The sequence below is a fragment of the Mobula birostris genome, chromosome 32 (genome assembly GCF_030028105.1).
Source record: "Mobula birostris isolate sMobBir1 chromosome 32, sMobBir1.hap1, whole genome shotgun sequence".
Taxonomy (NCBI): Eukaryota; Metazoa; Chordata; class Chondrichthyes; order Myliobatiformes; family Myliobatidae; genus Mobula; species Mobula birostris.
Genome location: NC_092401.1, coordinates 10,626,991 through 10,643,174, shown reverse-complemented (window position 1 = coordinate 10,643,174; position 16,184 = coordinate 10,626,991). Strand labels below are relative to the sequence as shown.

Genomic DNA, 16,184 nt, shown 5'->3' with positions numbered 1-16,184 from the left:
ACTCCGCCCTTCTCAACGGGGTCGGGACAAACCAGCGCTAATGTATCAAGGACCTCAACCACATCTGCCTCCGAAACTCCAGCTTCACTGACAAATAACCATCATACGGATAATCACCGGCACTAAGATCTCTCGTGCACTGATTGGCGTCAATGGTAAATGCATCAAATACTGGTTGTAAAGTGACCTGTGACCCCGTGTCAAGTGTGGCTCTAGCATAAATACCCTCTATCTGTAGCAATACACTGAAGCTTGGCCCCACTAAGCCCTCAGGAATAAGGGTTTTTGCTTTAGGGTGTTCCTCAATATATTGCTGGGAATGTGTCCCCCAAGACACCAGGCTGTCCCCTCACTGGGTGTGTTTTAAGCTTTCCCAACATCTCACTCTGCTTAGCAACCCGGGGGCTCACTCTCCGAGGGGTTTCCCGTCGTTCACACTCCTGTCTGAAGTGTCCCTCTTCACCACAGTTATTACAGACAATACCGGCCGCTCCCCCTCTCGCGGGACCCCAGTTGCCAGCAGCCCTCTGCTTAGTCCGTCCCATTAGAGAATCCGCCTCCCTATCATCATATGGGGGGGGGGGGTCACACCCGCTGATAACAACCGGGACATCTCAGTTCTCAACTCTGCCACGATCTCCTCTACCACTCCCCGGTGTGGGCTATCCGTGGTCACTTCAACACAGGGGCCCACTACTGAGGACTGCACCCTGCTGACGGATGCATTCTCTCCTCTTCTTGTACTTCTCTGATCAGCTCAACAAACGAGGGAGGGGGGCACGTCTTACCAGACAGTCAGAGACCGCAGGCGATCAGGTTCTGGGACTGGGCGCCTTTCGCTATTTGGTCCGTCCTTAACTGATTCACCTCAGCCATCTGAATGGCCCCTCTACACCACAAACAATTTAGCTGCCTCTCCAGCCGAAAGATGAAGGCGGAAAGCTTCTCCCCCTCCTCCTGACGCACGATCTGAAACCCCGTCATGAGCTCGATTGGGCTTCCCGTCACACCAAACACCTTTCCTAGCGCTTGCATGTCGGCTGCAGAAGTTCTCACTACGTCATCAGCCCGCCCACTCAAACTTTCAACCAATCGCTGTTGTCTAACGTTATCCGAGCACTGTCACTCATCTCACAAGTGGGAGGTCTGCTCCACCCAAATCTCATCCTCCTCTTCCCCTTTAGGGGTGGGCTTCCTTCCTGAGAACAGGCAGAGCCTACGATAGCAGGGACTTTGAACCTGGGTAATTTTCCATTTATTCGCCAGAGAGGTAAGGGCAGATACTAGCTCAGAATTTTCACTCATCACTGGGGGACGGGGACTCATTGGACATTCCAAATCAGACCACTCCTTCCTGTCGTTAAGCAGAAACGAGAGAACCGTGTCTTTGAAGTCTCTGCCCCCAGCCACGGGAGACTTGACCTGCGATTCGGCCCACTCCCGTACACTCTCCTCCCACGGAAAGTATGGACGGTCCATGGACCCCTCGCCTGCGGCCCCAATAGTAGCAGGCAGTTCCACTGCCATTACATCAGCGCTAGTCCGGACTAAAACAAAGTCTGTGCCCGCCATTTTATCAAATCTCCATCCCACAATTATAACTTTGCCTACAGCTTTAACAGAACTTAAAAGTCGAATTAACAATTCATCAGGAGTATGAATATCTACCCCACCCAACACGCACGCATTCGTTACCAGTAACCCTGTGGATGCACACCACCGCTCAACCCCGGCAGCATCCATACCCATTGTAATCATTTTACCGTGCAATAGTTTAGCACAGACTTAAACACACAACCCAGTAGTTCAATTCTCAGGGCAATCACAGCATCCAACGAAATCAATCCTGAACTTTAACCCCACAATTATGACCCTTAGGTTCTGTCGTCTGCGTAAGTCTTGGGAAGACAATCTCTGACCAGCCAAACGTGAGATTGAGATGTGAAACCCTCTGTGTGGATGCTGCGTGATTTGTTACTCTTTCACAAATCACTACAATGAAATAACGGACAGAACACCATTGTAATAGACGATATAGCTTTATAATTCTTAACTTGACTAAAGGGTTAATAAAGAAAAAACAAAAAGGAAAGGGCACATTTTAATGTAAGTCTAAGTGCATGTTGGAACTCATTTTCCCTTTTGCTGATCCTCCATCGATTGCCCCAGGCTTTGTAGACTCCCGGTCCACTCCAAGTCTACTCCTTTCTGGCGTCTTCTGTCTCCATCTCCCGCCGAACAAAGGACCCAGATCACCTCAGTCTCAGGCACACAGCACGAAAAGACACTCCCTTCATCGGACAGCCCACATTCCAAAGCACCCATTATCTCTAGCCATAACCCAAACACTGCTGCTACAGAAAGACCATTACATTAGCAGTGAAATCTTTCCCAGGGTGTGACAGGCAGAAGACATGAAGCAACAGGGAAATGCAGTTCTTAGCAGAGTGAGTTCTCTGCTGTTGACAGTTTGCAGTGCCCATTCATCAGCCTCAAACAATATGGCATTTAGAATGAAAGTCCACAGACATGAAGCCCGGAGAAGACCACAGCCACAGCCTCAGTTCAGTGCAGAGCCAAGTAAACATCACGCAGCCTAGATCAGGCCATAACCACAGCCTCAGTTCAGCGCAGAGCCGAGTGTACATCACGCGGCCTAGAGCAGGCCACAGCCTAAGCCTCAGTTCAGCACAGAGCCGAGTGTACATCACGCGGCCTAGAGCAGGCCACAGCCTAAGCCACAGTTCAGCGCAGAGCCGAGTGTACCTCACGCGGCCTAGAGCAAGCCATAGCCACAGCCTCAGTTCAGCATAGAGACGAGTAAACATCACGAAGCCCAGAGCAGGCCACAGCCTCAGTTCAGCGCAGAGCCAAGTAAACATCGTGGAGCATTGAACAGAACTGGCCCGACCCTCATCTCAGGACCAGTCACGCTGCCCCCAGTCTATCTTTTGGTCCTGGACAGAAGCCAACCTGGTCTATGTGTCACAAGGGATAGTAAGGAAGTATCTTGCTTCACATTGGCTCTCTCTGCTTTGTGCATAGTTTGCCAACTACTTCCCTGAGGACTTACCCGGTAAGATAACAGCACAGGTGATACCACTGAGTCCACTTTGAATGCAGTTCACCCCCAGACCACCACCTTCAGTGTTCACTGTGTGCCTTTGGACTGTGGCACAGAGTAACTAAATGCCACAGTGATGGAGGTGTACAAGATGATAAGAGGCACAGATCAAGTGGATAACTAGAGATTTTTTTCCCCCAGGTATAAATAGTTAATACCAGAGAGCATAAGTTTAAGGTGATTGAAGGAAAGTATAGGGGGGATGTCAGAAATAGGTTCTTTCACATAGAGTGGCAAGAGTGCAAAATGCCCTACCAGGGGTAATGGTAGAGGCAGATAAATTAGGGGCATTTAAGAACCTCTTAGGTGGGCTCATGAATGATAGAAAAATGGAGATCTATGTGGGAGGGAGGGGTTAGGTTGACCTTAGAGTAGGTTAAAAACTTGGCACAACATTATAGGTCGAAGGGCCTGTCCTATGCTGTAGTGTTCTACATTCTATTATGCTATTTCTACAAAGTGCTTAGTACAAAGTAAAACTTTGTGCCTAGAGGAACGGAGGAATGGCCACTCCTTTCTGATACAACCATTAGTGGATTGGTGAATATGACATGTCGATCTTCTCATCACCTGCCTGTACGGCAGCTCCATCCTTCAGGGACCACCAGGGGTGGTACAAATGAGCTATTTCTGATCTCAAATTGAATTCCCTCCCATCTGCCACAATTAGCAGATGGTGGGAGACATGAATGTTTAATGAGGGACGGTGTGCTGAGCAAGCAAACTGTCTTTTCCCCAGATGGTGTCAACAGTTTTTTTTCTGAACATTGTTAGATTTGCAATCATCCCAGCGATTGGAAACTATTCCGTAACCTTTCTAAAGTGGTGGAGCAGCCTGTGGAATGACGAGGTGACTAAATTGCCACAGATATATCAGCTTCGGAACAGTTGTCGTAGTCGCAGAGTCTGTGTCAAGTCCAATTAAATTCCTAGTTATTCGGGGCCCACAGGATATGAATGAAGGGGGTATTCAATAATGGTAATGTGAATGGATGACAGGGGAGATTGTTAGACTGTTTGTTGTAGATAATCATCGCCTGGCATTGGTGAGGCACAGATGTTGCTTGTCTCTCATCCGCCCAAGCCTGGTCTTGCTGCATTGTTGGCACCAACAGTTCTCCTCATCATCTGTGCAACTGTAAATCAAACAGAAACACTGGGCAAGCATTGGTGAATATTCCCTCTTGGTGGAGGAGCAAAGGCTACCATAGCTGAATAGCATGCAGCCTTGGACTCAGCCTGGGAGGGGGAGGTGATGACTGGATTCCTACAACCACTACATCGTTCTAGATATAATTAACCCGTGGACAGCTATACCAGGATACGTTAGCGCTCTGTTCAGCCCAGTGAGGTTTTGATGCCATTGCACCTCATCCGTGGGCTCCAGTACTGAGCCGATGTCTTTGCAGAACCCAGGGGTTTATTTGTGAGCAGGGCAGTAGTGAATATGTGAGCTGTCCTAAAAATTGCCACGACAAGACCTGGGAACTCAGTTGTATTGAATCCGTTAACTGTAGAGCTGATGGGTTGGGACAAGGAGAACCCTACCTTGGCTTTGGTTGACAAGAGGTGAGGGCATGACTACTTAAATTACATTAAAAACTGGCATTACATCCTCTTAGAAACTGCTAGTTTCACCATCACCATTGAATCTGCTCACTGGTACCTCTAGGATGTCTTCTTCTCTCATTAACCATGGCTTCCCTACACCATTGCTGGTGCTGGCTCTTAACGGCATCCCCTCTGTTTTATGTACATCTGCTCCAGCACCATTCTGTCCCTGCCCTCTGCTTCCACCTCACTACATCAACATAATCTGCACCACCATCAATGGGACTCCATCGGTAGACACATCTTCCCCATCCCTTCAGTCTTCCTGCTCCACTCTTCTACCTCCACCACAAGAGATATATCTAATGTCCTTCTATCTCTACTCTTCAGACCGTTCAGGAATGAAACAGTCTTTCCATTGTTCACATGCACTTTCACAGTCTAGAGTTGTCAGTGCTTGCAGCGCAGTCTCTCTTACACCAGAGAGACCAAATACAAACTGAGTAACCTCCATTCCATCTGCAAGGACAGTCATGGGCTTCCACTTCAATTCTCCACCTGACTCACATTCTACAATCTCCGTCACTGAACTCTGATATTCCTCTAACAATCTCCAGTGTAAGCTCAGGTGACAATATATAGGTGAGAGATTGAAAATCTGGCTGAATGGTGCCACAGCAAAACCAAAGAGCTGATTATTTAAACAGGAAGAAGAAACCAGGGGTCCATGTGCAAGTCCTCATTATGGGATCAGAGACGAGGAGGCTTGGTAACTTTAAATTCCTTGGCATTATCATGTCAGAGAAGTGTCCTGCTACCAGCACATAGGTGCCACCACAAAGGAGGCACAACAGTGCCTCTACTATCTTAAAGGTTTGCACAGTTTTGATATGTCATCTAAAACTTCAACAAATTTCTATGTATGCACACTGCACAGCAAAAAAGTAAATTTAAAAAAAAAACCTGGTCCTGTGCTGGACTGTTCTATGAAATGTACTTCACTGGTTACGAGAGAAAAATACTCAACCATGCAAATACTCGAGCCTGTTTTGTCATTTGTTAAGATCATCGTATATCTTCCTGGAGCAAATCCCAGATCTAATGTTCACTTTGAGAGGGAGTTTATTTGTTTTCTACCCCCTCTAAGAGGATTTCCTAGCTCCCTGCCAACATCTTTTGTGCTGTTGTCTTGTCCAAGAATTCGTGTTTTCACTCTGTGATATATTATTTCCTCAAAGAGTGTGGGAAGTTTAAAATTTGTTTTTAATTAGAGTGAGAAAGAAAGGTATAAGTTATAGAGGATAGAAACCAAAAAAAAACTTCATTTCTCTGAGGCCAACAGCAAAAAGAGTTTCTTTTAAACTGCTTCACCAGCAGAAAATGATTTTCTTTATCTATGTATTTTTTTCATTCATCTTGCCCTAAAAACTGAAATCAACCTTTAACTTTCTATCTTCCAGGAAATAAATTTCCAGGAATTGCTCCTGGTACTTTATCCGGAGTTCTGACAACATCTGATGGCACAGTGGTGCAGTGATTAGCAAGACCCTGTTGCAGCTCAGGGTGTTGGAGTCTGGATTTCAATTCTGGCACTGTCTGTAAGGAGCTTGTATGTTCTTCCCGTGACTGTGTCAGTTTCCTCCGGGTGGCCCAGTTTACTCCTACAGTCCAAAGACGTACCAGGTAGTAGGTTAATTGCTCATTGTAAATTCTCCTGTGATTAGGCTCACGTCAAATAGGTGGGTTTCTTGGTGGCACAGTTCATTGACTTGGAAGGGTCTGCTCCATGCTATATCTCTAAAGAAACAAACAGATAAATAGATAAACAATTAATTGATTAATTAGTTATAGAGAGATCGAGCATTGTCCAAGACCAATGTTTCCTTTCTAACACTGCACACAGTGCCCAATTTACTGGCTTCACTACAACTTTTGATTAGCAGCCTTTTGTTTCCATGAACCTCTTGCCCTGTGACAAATCCACGGCCTCCTCTACTGTAAAGATGAAGCCACACTCAGGTTGGAGGATCAACACCTTATATTCCGTCTGGGTAGCCTCCAACCTGATGGCATGAACATCGACTTCTCTAACTTCCACTAGGCCCCACTTCCCCCTCATACCCCATCTGTTACTTATTTTTATGCACACATTCTTTCTCTCACTCTCCTTTTTCTCCCTCTGTCCCTCTGAATATACCTCTTGCCCATCCTCTGGGTCCCCCCCCGGCTTGTCTTTCTTCCCGGACCTCCTATCCCATGATCCTCTCGTATCCCCTTTTGCCAATCACCTGTCCAGCTCTTGGCTCCATCCCTGCCCCTCCTGTCTTCTCCTATCATTTTGGATCTCCCCCTCCCGCTCCAACTTTCAAATCCCTTACTCACTCTTCCTTCAGTTAGTCCTGACGAAGGGTCTCGGCCTAAAACGTCGACTGTACCTCTTCCTAGAGATGCTGCCTGGCCTGCTGCGTTCACCAGCAACTTTGATGTGTGTTGCTTGAATTTCCAGCATCTGCAGAATTCCTGTTGTTTGTCATTAACTTTAATTGTTTCTTGAAATATAAGTACATCATTTTTTTGCTCTCTTACGTAATCTCCTGTTGAGATTTACAGACTTGCTGATTTGAACCGCGCGACTGGTGTTGTCTTGGGAAACAGCAACCTAATCTCCCTAGATCTCAATAGAGTGCATTGTATTTCACAGTAAAGTGTTATGAAGCATTAGCAGGGGGGCTGAGGAAATAGTTCAAGCACGTGCTCAAGACCTCTTTACAAGAGTGTAAAATACCTGCTGACTGATGAGAATCTTGGCCCATGAGCTTTGAAGGACAACTCAGGCACTGAGTTAAGCAGTGGTTAACTACGGGTTAATTACTGAGTGAAACACTGAGCCAAGAGACACAAAGACTTCACACTTGTCCCTAAACTTTAATTCATCCAAAGCCGATGCCCTATTCACTTTAACAAAGCCACTGATTTTTAGTGAAACCTAACTGAAGGCAAGTAATTTGTTATTTGTTTACCTAATTAATATTAATACAATTAAAACATTGACCATGTTATTAATATTGAATATGGCTTTGAATGAATTATTAATTTTTTTATTTATAACAAAGTTGTTTTACATTCCTGTCCACGCTTACTAGCAATGATTAGCATTCCAAAGCACTCAAAATCTAATTACAAACACCAAGGTGAAAATTTATTGTGATTATCTTTTTTCCCCATTTCCTTTATGGAAATGAACAGTTGTCCCAGTTTAGTGTTCGCCCATGAACCGACCAATGATCAGCTATTGGTGAATGGGGCGCCCAGGTTTCTACAGGGAATGCTGGGAACACACAACAAGCCAGGCAGCATCTATGAGGAGAGAAAGAGAGGTCAATTAGAAGTGGAAAAGTGAGAGAATAAAAAGGTGTGAAGAGGCATGGGCAAGCAAAGGTGAATGATTGTGAGTGGGCTGTCACCAAAGTTGTTAAGGCAATAGTTATTTTAAAAACTGGCAGCGAGATATAGCAGAGGGAATTAAAAACAAGAAACAAATTGAAACAGAAAGATATGACCACATCTGTGGAGAGAAAGAGATGAAATAAAAGGGATATTAACTGAAACTGATAAATTTAAAATTGCATGCCAAGATCAGCGCCTATCCAGACAGAGGGAAATACTCCATTTCAAACTTCAAAGTAAATTTATTATCCAAAGTATATATATATATCACCAAATACTACCCTGAGATTCATTTTCTTGCAGGTATTCACAGTAGAACAGAGAAATACAATAGAATTAATGAAAAACTACATATAACCAAATACTGACAAAAAATGTGCGAAAGAAAAATGGTACAACTAACTAATTAACTACTAAATAAATAAATAACACTGAGAATGCAAGTTGTAGAGTCCTTTAAAGTGAGTCCATAGCCTGTGGAATCAGTTCAGAGTTGAATTGAGTAAAGTTATCCACACTGGTTCAGGAGCCTGCTCCTTAACCTGGTGGTGTGGGACCTAAGGCTCTTGTACTCCTTCTCGAAGGCAAAAGGGAGACGAGGGCATGGGCTGGGATGGTGAGGTTCCTGGATGATGCGTGCTGCGTTCTTCTGGCAGTTCTCCTTGTGGATGGGCTCATTGGTGGGGAGGGCTTGTCCAGAGATGGACTGGGCTTTACCCCAAAGAAACCCAATAACTAATCCCTCCTACAATGTCCATACCCCTGAATCTCGCTCATATTTATGTGCTTAAAACATTTCTGAAAAGTCTCTAATGTATTTGCCTTTACTACCTTACCAGGCTGCATGTTCCAGGCATCCACCACTCTGAGTAAAAATGTATCCCTCACATCCCCCTCTCACCTTCAATGCATGCCCTCTGGTATTAGACATTTCTACCCTGGGAAACAGGTATTCCCTGTCTACTCTGTCTGTGCCCCTCAATCTTATAAACCCCTGTCAGTTCTCCCCTCACCCTCCGCCGCTCCAGAGAAAACAACCCAAGTTTGTCCAGCCTCTCGTATACCCAAAAGGAAGATTGGAAAGAGAATCTGCATGATGGACAAGTGTGCTGCTTGGTGGTGGGTCAGATGGGTATCTTCTGGAGATCATAGCTGCACCGTCTGGCCCTGCACAGTCATGTGAGAAGCTGTTCTTGGCCAGTATGGAACAAGACATACTGGCTGGTAGGCTAATTGGTCCAGTGATTAGGCTAGGATTAAATCAGGGGATTGCTGGGCGGCGTTGCTCGAAAGGGCGGAAGGGTCTGCTCTGAGCTGTATCTCTAAATAAAAATGAAATAAAATCAAGGACAAGGCTGTGGAGAAAGGATACAAGGAATATAAGGTGACCAAAGAACTGTGATAACAACTGAGAGGATCACAGGGGTCTCCCTACCCATCCACTGGGGACATTTATCAGGAGAACTGCATATGCAGGGCCCTTGGTATTACTGAGGATCCCACCCATCCACCCAGCATCCTCTGACTTTCTACCATCAAGCAGGAGACTACAATGCATAAAAACAGGAACAGTCAGGATGAGAAAGAGTTTCTTCCCTCAGCCCACTCTGAATTCCCTGCCTCATCGTATATAAAGTGTCACTGGTCAGTCTGTTCCATACCTTACAATATTTAATGCAAATGCACTTTAGTTTGTTAATTATATGATTCATCTGTAGACGTTATCCTTACCTTCCCAAGTTATCAGGTGTTATGTGTACTACTGTGCTTTACACCCTGGTTTGGAGAAACGTTATCACGTTGCTATATACATTACGTGGTTATATATACGTTATATATGTAACCCTCTCACTGGGCTTGTATGCAAACTTGGCTCATTAGCCGACTCTGCTAACGGCCACATGACTCAGAAGCCCACCGTTCACAAGCAAAGTACATCTAGGGTTGGTATGATTTGGGGTTCAACCAAACGAGAACGTCGCGATGTTCCGATTAAAGAAACCTCAATTTGAGCAAGTGCTGTGTAAATACTGCCCATACACAATTGTCAGTCAGCAAGAGCAGATCTTCCCAGCGACCAAACATTTTAATTCTGATCCCGATTCCCATTCCTGTTCCGGGATGTCTGTTCGTGGCCTCCCTTTGAGCCAAGATGAGGCCGTCCTCAGGAGCAGTACATTATATGCTGTCTGGGTAACCTCCAATTTGATGGCATGAATATCAATTTTGCCTTCTGGTTTAAAAAATATTCCCTCCCTCTCCCCTCTTCTATTTTTCAGTCTGGCCTCTTTCCTCTTCTCACCTGCATTTCACTATCCCCTGGGTCCCTCCTCCTCTTTCTCCTATCCTCTCCTCTCCGATGAGATTCCTTCATCTCCAGACCTTTACCTCTCTTACCCACCTGGCCTCACCTATCACCATCTAGCTCTCCTCCTTCCCCTTCCCTCTCCCCACCTTCATATTCTGGCATCTTCCCCTCTTCCTCCTTCCTCTCCAGTCCTGAAGAGTCTCAGCCCGAAACATTGACTGTTCATTGGCTTCCGTGGATGCTGCCTAGCTTGCTGATTTCTTCTAGCAACTTGTGTGTGGTGCGGATGGTAGATATTGTCTTTGTGGACTTTAGTCAGGCATTTGGCAAGGTTCTGTGTGGTAGGTTAGCCAGAAGGTCTAGGCACATGAGATCCAACGTGAGCTACATGACTGGATCAAATTTGGCTCAGTAATATGAGGCAGAGGCTAGTGGTGGAATGATTTTTTTCTTATTGGAACTCTGTGACAAGTGGTGAACCACAGGGATCAATACCAAAGCCATTAATGCTTGTGATTATATATATATTAATGACTTGGATGTGAATGTTGGAAGTATAATGCAGATGATGCAAAAAAATTAGTCCTGTTGTGTACAACAGGGTATACCTGGAAAATACAGCAGTACAGTGATGCATTTCGAGCAGTCGCATCTGATGAGGACGTGCGGTGACTGAGGACTGTTAATCAAAGGGATCTTTGGGATTTAAGTCCATAGTTTTTCTGAAAGTGGCAATACAGGGACATAAGGTGGTGGAGGAAGCATATGCCATGACTTTTTTCATTGGTCAGAATATTGACTATAAAAGTTAGTATTGTAGGCGTAAGTTTTACAAAACACTGGTTGGGCTGCACACGGAGTATTCTGCCTACCACACTACAGGAAGGATACAATCATGCAGGAGAAAGTGCAGAGGAGATTCATCAGGATGGTGCCAGGACTGGAGGACTTTCATTATAAGGAGAGATTGTATTGGGCAAGGTTTAATTGACACAGCTTGGATTCTGTAGTTCAGATTATCATACGCTTCCAGTAACTTCTTTCTTTGTTGTTTTGGGTGATTTTGAATTGGGGCAGCCTACAGATAACAAACTGAGATGTACAAAATATGCCGTGACTCTTTCAATTATGTGTTTTATAGTCTGTGTTTTTCCACTTTTATTTTCACTGCCATTTGCATGGTTTGGGGGTTTTTTTGTGCGCATGGGGGTTGATGTTTTCTGTGGAGAGGACACACTTCAGGATTGCTACTGCATAGATATTTTAATAATAAATGTACTTTGAATCTTTACAGGTTGTTTAGTGATGGAAGCAGAGGGGGTGAGCTGCTGGAAGAATATAAAATTATACAAACGGACAGATATACAGCCTGAACCTTATTCCCACAGAGGCCAGTGGAATCAGATACAATCATTCTACAACTGACCAAGATATTGAATGGAACAAACTTGACTGGCAGTGGAAGTTTAGTTTCTGACATTAAGCAATGCACCGCCCTTACATGGAAATACATCACAATTCATTCACCAGCACAGAAACTAAATCAGGCACACTGGGAATATTTGACTACATGAACTGTAGCTGTTCATCACTGCACTGTAATGTTCTAGTTAGCACAACACTATTACAGCTCAGGGCGCTGTTGCTCAGAGTTCAATCCCAGCATCCTCCGTAAGGAATTTGCACATCCTCCCTGTGAATGCGTGTTTCTTCCAGGTGCTGCGGTTTTCTCCCACAGTCCAAAGATGTACCGGTTAGTAGGTTAATTGGTCACTGTAAATCAAAGTTCAAAGTACATTTTCTACACATGTATAAATTACACGACCTTCATTTAATTGCTTATAGGCAGTAACAGAGAAAGAAACATGAAAGCACCCAATTTTTAAAAAAAAAAAGACCAACACCCAATGTGTAAAGAAGAAAAAGAAAACAAATCATGCAACAATAAAGGCAAGCAACAGCACTCAGAACCCGATTGAGTCCACAGACCCAGAGCAGGTCCGTAGCCTTGGTCTCAGTTCACTCAGTGAGGCAAATCACCATGAGACTCGTTGATATGAAGCCTGGAGCAGTCAGACCTGTCCCACAGCCTCAGCGCCACCAAGATTACATTAGGGTTAAATTAGGTTTGTCAGGGGTTGCTGGGTGGCAGAGCTCAAAGAGCCAAAAGGGAATATTCCGTGTTGTACCCCTAAATAAATAAATTTAGACAGACACTCGAAAAGGCAAGGAGTAGGGTGATGTGAACACAATGCAAATGAAGTGGGTTAGTGAGGACGGGCGAAAGAAAAAGAAAAAATAAAAGGTCAGCACACGGATGTGATGGGCCAAAAGTCCTGTTTTGGTGATGTACGACTCTTCAACACTATTATTCTATTATGTTGATCCAAGGCTAAGCAGATAGGTCCTTGGCCTTCAAAGGAAGTCGGAGAGTTGGGAAACAGCAGTAAAGAGATCTCCTTCAACAGTGAAGCGACTTGAAGGGTTCTTCATGTCCACCAGAACAGTCGACATGAGATCTGAGGCAAGGTGGTTCAGGAACGAGTACAAGAACTGAAAGCTACATGGTCAATGTCAGCCTATTAGAATAATCCTGAGGGAGCAGTCACCATTTATTTCCCCAGGTATGTTCCAGAATGCATGCGCTCGGAGATAAGCCCATGCTCAGGAAAAAAAACAGGATGCTGGGATTGATTTACCCACGGAAAGAGGTCAAAGATATTCGAGTAAGAGGATTAGAGAAGGCTCAGATGGAGCAGGCAGTATTCCTAGGGGGCTCCTGCTATTTTATTCCATTTGGCCCATCAAGTCTGCTCCATCATTTCACCATTTTAATTTGCTTCCAAAACCTCACTTCACTCTTTGACCCTGCTGTATTCTCTATTTCAGCATTGGCTGTTAACTTAATTAAATATACAGATAAGACCCTATGTTCAAAGAGGTTTTTTTTAAAAAAACATTTGGAATACCCAATCACTTCATTGACATTTTTGCAAAGTGCAAGTTCTCTGTTGGAAATTGGGGCAATCAAAATGCCAAATACAAGGCCCCACAATGAAAGAAATGTCATAGTATCCAATTTGAGGTTGGGATTAAACATTCTCACCAGAGAACTCAATGAAATACTAACACCGCCACTCTGGCTCTGCCAATGTTACTGCGCAGTGCATATATAATTATTCCCATTCAACAAGTTGTTCTCCAATGCCTATATATTCACACACTAACAGGTTTCTGTTGGTAGGACTCATGACAGATTCAAAATGTTGCCCTACAGACTTTACCGCACTTCTAGTCCAACACTCCCACAAGGTGTGAGGAAGTGCTGACCTGCCTCAGCTGCCATCTTTCAGATAAGATTGGAGTTCAAAACCATGCTTGCTCTCTCTCAGGCTATAAGATATAGGAGCACAGTTAGGCCATTTGGCCCATCAAGTCTGCTCCATCATTTCACCATTTTCCCTCTCAGCCCCAATCTCCCACCTTCTCCCCATATCCCTTCATGCCCTGACCAATCAATCTATCAACCCTTGTTATAAATACACCCAATGACCTGGCCTCCACAGTCACCTGTGGCAATGAATTCAATGGAGTCACCACTCTCTGGCTAAAGAAATCCCTCCTCATTGCCATTCTAAATGGACATGCTTCTATTCTGAGGCTATATCCCTGGTATTAGACTCCCCCACCATAGGAAATATACTGTCCACATCCACTCTTTCAAGGCCTCTCAACATTCAATAGGTTTCAACGAGATCCACCAGATGAAGTTTGGTACTGCCCTTGTAACTCTTTATCCTTCATACAAATACTTTTACAGTCATATTGCTGTTGAAGGGACCTTATGTGCAGTAACATAACTTCAGAGGTGTCTACTGATTGTAACCTGGTTAGGGATGCACTCACTGGTGTAAGATTGTAAAGTGACACGTCTGTCCATCTTACCCAGAACATCAGCTCTATCCATCCACCATACAATTGGATATGGAAATTACCAGGTTTTTTCAGCACAGGCTTCCCCAATGGCCAGTTCAGTTCCATCCTTTCTCAGTGTCCACCCAGGCACATTCTAGCTGGTCAGGAAACTCAGCTGGAATTCCTTCCCCTTCCTAGACAATGGTAACAGAGTCTTTTACTGTCTTTAATTTCTCTTCCTTCTTTTTAAATGCTGCTTTTTAAAAATCATTTTTACCTTGCAATCTTTGGCCTGAACCGATCAGTATCACAATGGTTACTCAACAGGACTGAACTCCCCCATGAAGAGATGCAAACAAGAGGTTGAACATAGGAATACCAACAGAGCATCAGAGGCTCAACCCAGTGACACCACAGGACAAATCATTCTCCACAACAACAAGTCCACTTTAAATAATCATAGAATGTGGGCACCTTTATGCTCATCACAGTTAACTCAACAAGGTAAAACAGAAAGCACCAGGGTTTAATGGCTCTAGTTATAAGATAACAATTATTCAATACAGCTGCTTGAGAAACCTGGCAGCCCGGTGCTCTGAGGCCAGACACATAAGCCCAAAGGGTTCATGACAGTCCAATGCATTCTGTCTGTTCTTTCCACGCCTTCCCTAGATTAATTCAAAATTTGTTTCTTTCATTTTACCACTAGATATCGGAGAGAACCTTCTTGTAAATGCCTACAAAGAAGTATTACATAGTTTGTCGTACTTACAAATACCATGCAAATATGAATTGAATACTGCTGGCATTTAATGGCCCTCTAATTCAAATGTTTGGAGCTCCTCTCTCTCTCTCTCTCCCTCCCCAAAGTCAGTTGAGTTCATTCTCATATGTCCAAGTGCATGTATCAGCTATACTGGATTGGGTGTTATGTAATGAACCAGAGGAGATTAGGGAGCTTACAGTAAAAGAGCCCCGAGGAACCAGTGATCACAAAATGGTTGAGTTCAACTTGAAATTTGATAGGGAGAAAGCAAAGTCTGACTTAGAAGTATTTCAGTGGAGTAAAAGTGACCCCTGTTTCCATCCAGGGGGTCAGTGTGGACATGGTGGAGGATTACAAATACCTGGGGATACGAATTGACAATAAACTGGACTGGTCAAAGAACACTGAGGCTGACTACAAGAAGAGTCAGAGCCGTCTCTATTCCCTGAGGAGACTGAGGTCTTTTTAACATCTGTCGGATGGTGCTGACGATGTTCTACAAGTCTGTGGTGGCCAGTGTTATCATGTTTGCTGTTGTGTGCTGGGGCAGCAGGCTGAGGGTGGCAGACACCAACAGAATCAACAAACTCATTCGTAAGGCCAGTGATGTTGTGGGGATGGAACTGGACTCTCTGATGGTGGTGTCTGAAAAGAGGATGCTGTCTAAGTTGCATGCCATCTTGGACAATGTCTCCCATCCACTACATAATGTACTGGTTGGGCACAGGAGTACATTCAGCCAGAGACTCATTCCACCGAGATGCAACACAGAGCGTCATAGGAAGTCATTCCCGCCTGTGGCCATCAAACTTTACAACTCCTCCCTTGGAAGGTCAGACACCCTGAGCCAATAAGCTAGTCCTGGACGTATTTCCTGGCATAATTTACATATTATTATTTAATTATTTATGGCTTTATATTGCTATATTTATACTCTGTTCTTGGTGCAACTGTAACAAAACCAAATTTCCCTCAGGATCAATAAAGTATGACTATGACTATGACTACAGAGGTCTGAGAGAGGAGTTGGCCAAAATAAATTGGAAGGCACTGCTGACAGGGATGACAGCAGA

At 44.5% G+C, this 16,184-nt stretch overlaps 1 long non-coding RNA gene across 1 annotated transcript; it reads left to right on the top strand.

Moving 5' to 3' along the window:
* Positions 1-1,190: 1,190 nt before the first annotated feature.
* On the top strand, positions 1,191-13,350 carry LOC140191114 (uncharacterized). Its single transcript, XR_011883750.1, has 3 exons — positions 1,191-1,270; positions 6,136-6,358; positions 11,725-13,350. It is a non-coding gene; the product is annotated as an uncharacterized lncRNA (long non-coding RNA).
* Positions 13,351-16,184: the final 2,834 nt, after the last annotated feature.